At 34.7% G+C, this 4,664-nt stretch overlaps 1 pseudogene; it reads right to left on the minus strand.

Annotated features, from left to right (window-relative positions):
- Positions 1-3,403, minus strand: part of LOC107711819 (DNA excision repair protein ERCC-6-like 2) — a 21,604-nt pseudogene extending 18,201 nt beyond the window's left edge.
- Positions 3,404-4,664: the final 1,261 nt, after the last annotated feature.

The raw sequence follows: 4,664 nt of genomic DNA on the forward strand, positions 1-4,664 counted from the left end.
TGTTGCTCAGAGACGCAAAACAGCGCTGTGGCTGTGTTTGAAATGATTTTTGTTGGAGAACGAGCAAAAACAGGAAATATGGTGTCTAAAACGTAAGTCTCGTAATATTAACTACTTGTTTATTGAACTGTTGTATAAAATCAATATCACATTTGTAATCATGCTTACTTTGAGAAAAAAACGGCACTCTTCGTGTGATATTAACTATATGAAATTATATAAAGATATACATTTTCTGCCCCATATCTTAAATTATGTGATAATTCTTAATGCATTTTAATAGACTGATTCATGCAGTGAAAGAACACACTCTAAATGTGCACTAGTCTAACTTGCAAGACTTCATCACCTAATCTATGCGCGTGCACTCTGTAGGTGTGTTTTGTGTTTGCTTTTCGCGATATACTCATAATATCAAATCGCACATTGTTAAAACATCAATTACAATATTATTGTAAACCATTCATATCGCACACCCCTATGTTTAGATTTTTTTATAATGCATTGTCTTCTTATCGATCCACCAGTTCACATTTAAAGCTGTGCACCACCACAACTCTGAAATGGCCCCACGTGTCTAACTCATCTTTCCAGTTGTAGAGAACAGAGAGTGGAGCCACAATGAGGAAAACCTGAATAGAACAGAAACATAAAATTAATAAAGGGTTTTTAATTTTTAATCTTGACTAATGTTTGTAAACAGACGGGTATAACGTGACTGTGATTTCATTACATGTTCATTTGTTTTAATTTAAGTATTCTTTGCGCATTGCGATCACTTTAAATCGCTGTTCTAAGTTCATTTGCTACACAGTGGAAATCAGTTAAGTTAAGTCTTACCATCATTAATTCATTTCAGTCTCGCTGTAATTTCGCATGTATTTCTGGTGTCTGTAATGTAAATTATGAAGATATCTTATTGACTGTGAGATAAACAGGTAGTTTTCCCATTGCATGTCCACTGTCCAATGTATTTGATTTCATTTTCATCAACTTATCATCATGCGGCATAAAGCGTTAACAGAGAGGATCGCGTTTATTTACCTATCTGTGTGCTGAGAGCAGCAGTTTCCGTACAATAGCTAAACGTGAAATATATTAATTCAATACAATACAATACAATACAATAAAAAAATTAAATTAAATTAAATAAAAATAAAAAAAATAAAAAAATATCTGTATGTTGAGAGTAGCACTTTCCGTACAATGGCGAATGAAATACATGAATAAAATAAAAATAAAATAAAATAAACAAAGAGTTAATTGCAGTCAATTAAATATCAAATGAATAAACTAAGTAGCACACTTATAAAACAAATATATTTTAGCTCTTAATGTTTATACTGTTAATTTTTATCAATTGAAGGGGCAGCTTACATCAGCAAAAAGTTAACACCAATGTTAACATTGTTGTTTTTGTTAATTAAAAGTGGTGGGGGAAAAAATGAAATGAAAATAAAGCTGAAATAAAATGCAAACATTAGATGAAAAACGAAAATTAGAAATGTTGTCTAAAAACTACTAACTAAAAAAATTACAAAGGCACATAATAGAACTTACTAAAATTTTAACTAGAATTAAAATTTGAAACTGAAAATTAATAACAAAGCTCAAAATATTAATAAATACTATATTACAGTATATAAATAATTCCAAAATACAACCCCAATTCCAGAAAAGTTGGGATGTTTTGTATAATGCAATAAAATCAATAATCTGTGATTATTAATTTTCTTTAACTTTTATTTAATTGACAAAAGTACAAAGAAAAGATTTCCAAAGTTTACACATTTTGATTTTGATGGCTGCAACACACTCCAAAAAAGTTGGGACAGTGACTAAATAAAAGTGAAACGTTTATAGAATATCCAAATTAAACTGTTTCGAAACAGTTCACAGTAAGCAGGTGAATTGGTAATAAGTGAGTGGATCATGTTTGGGTATAAAAGGAGCATCTTAGTGTTTGCAAGCAAAGCTGGATCATGGCTCATCACTTTGTGCCAGCGACAGATGCAAAAGCAAATGTCTGTCATGGTATGGGGCTGCAGCAGAGCAAACGACATGGGTGACTGGCATATGTGCGAAGGTACCATTGACATAGAGGCATATATTGGGATTGTACAGAGACATATACTGCCATCAAGATGATGTCTTTCATGGGAAGTCCATGGTTATTAGATCAAGACAATGCCAGGTCTCATTCTGCATGTGCTACAACAGCGTGGTTTACATGGGTGACTGGCATATATGCGAAGGTACCATTGACATAGAGGCATATATTGGGATTGTACAGAGACATATACTGCCATCAAGATGATGTCTTTCATGGGAAGTCCATGGTTATTAGATCAAGACAATGCCAGGTCTCATTCTGCATTTCATAGACACAGAGTGAATGTGATGCCTGCAGTCCAGATCTGTCTCCTATTGAGCATGTATGACCAGTCATGAAAAGGAGAATCACAACAATGATCACAGACTGCTGAGCATCTGAATTCTTGTATAAAGCAAGATTGGACAAAATTTTTGCATGCAAAACATTAACAATTAGTATCCTCAGTTCCCAAACAATTAAACATTGTAATTAAAAGGAAAGTTGATGTGATGCAGTGTGAAACATGCTTCTGTCCCAACTTTTTAGGAGTGTGTTGCAGCCATCAAAATCAAAATGTGTTTATATTTACAAAATAAAATTAAGTTGGCCAGTGAAAACATTGGACATTTTTTTCTTTTGTACTTTAGTCAATTAAATAAAAAACTTTAAAATCAGCTATGCATGAGAAACTGAAGACTTTCTTGTTCTATCTGATGCAAAAAAGGCATTCTGCCTAAGCACCTGATCAATCATATGATGACAGCCAAGCTTCAAATCAAAATATTTGTAATTGCAGTTAAATAGGTCAGGTTGTGTCTGAACGGCATGACCTACATTGGTAGCTCCAAAATTAAGTTGGCCAGTGAAAACATTAGACATTTTTTTCTTTTGTACTTTAGTCAATTAAATAAAAAACTTTAAAATCAGCTATGCATGAGCTTTAGAAACTGAAGACTTTCTTGTTCTATCTGATGCAAAAAAGGCACATATTCTGCCTAAGCACCTGATCAATCATATGATGACAGCCAAGCTTCAAATCAAAATATTTTTAATTGCAGTTAAATAGGTCAGGTTGTGTCTGAACGGCATGACCTACATTGGTAGCTCGGCTTAGACTGGAAAAGTTCCACTTGTTTGTTTGACATCCTCCTAATGTATATCTGCTTCTCACTAGATTATGCGCCTCTTTCCTGGGGAGCCATCAAATGTGCTAATTATGGTCAACGAAAGCAGTTAATGGTTTTGCGCACAGGTGGTCCATATCTCTTTAACGCATTCATTCTGACTGACCTCACCATTACCACCCATCTTAAGCGGCTGTTTTTTCATTGGGGGCAAACAGACCCATGCGTTTCAGTAGACGAAAAAGTGTTGTGTGTGACCCAATGCTATGCCTTCTGCTATGTAAACCGTCTGTCATGACTGTTTGGGCTTCTTTATAAGAACATCTGCAGCAGCTGCCCTATAAATTCCCAGCGTTGAGAGAGGAGGAACAGAAAGTTCCATTTTTTGTCTTGCAGTGTACCATAGCAGAGCGGACAACACAGGCCATCCACGACTTCCTCCTCATCTTTAGCTGGGATAACAATAATGACAGGCTGTTTCCTTTTCATTTACATAGGCCCTCTTGGTTATTCCTACCACAAATATCATCAGTCATTCAGGTAAAACGTTTCCTGAGGTGTAATGTTCAAATGGAGACACATCAAGCTTTTCCTGAGCAATAAATGCCCATAGTTGACTTGCCTACAATAGGCCACAGTGTGTAATTTTGAGCTCCAGGCACATTATGTCGTTCCATACGGTAGCGTAAAGGGCATTTTTCATTAGCAGTGTGAGATCGCAGGCAGCAAAGGCCGCCGAATTTCCCCCTCACTGCAAATGCTGAATGGGAGATTTGTCTTCTTCTCCCTGCACTTAGGAAATGCTCCATATGTGTTTCACAGACTTTCTCCCATGAGTCACCCAAGCTTAGAAAACCAAAACCAATTACAGCTATGCCAAAAAAAGACAGCTTCAACTTCATACAAATTGATTATGGAAATAAAAAAAGGATTTTGTTGTTGTTATTGTTTTTATTCCTGCATTGGCTTGCAGTCACTGGAAGATATACTGTATGTGCTACACACTGGACCAAAGGTTTTTAACTAAAGGTTTGTTGATGGCACAAACCTCCAAATATGATGATCCCATTGTGATCTCTAAAAATAAAGACAGCTATATATTTAATGTATAAAATACAATTTCCACGCTGAAATATATAAAAAATATCATCTGAAGAAAAATCGTAAAACATAAAAATTATAGCTGTCAATGGAGTAACATTTCTCACCAGCATTTGGTTATGGTAAGAATGTAAAATGTGGTACATTGTATTTTTAAAGGTTAAAAGACTTGAAAATGAATGAATGAATGAATGAGGGCATTAGAGGGAATATTTTAAAATAAATACATACATACATAAATGAGAGGATATCGGGTAAAAATGTTAAATAAATACATACATTTATTAAAAATGGCACCCTTTTAGGCCCCTAATTGAAAACTCCTTGACTATTCACTGAATGTG

This window comes from Sinocyclocheilus rhinocerous, unplaced genomic scaffold, assembly GCF_001515625.1.
Source record: "Sinocyclocheilus rhinocerous isolate Xijiao unplaced genomic scaffold, SAMN03320098_v1.1 scaffold988, whole genome shotgun sequence".
Lineage (NCBI taxonomy): Eukaryota > Metazoa > Chordata > Actinopteri > Cypriniformes > Cyprinidae > Sinocyclocheilus > Sinocyclocheilus rhinocerous.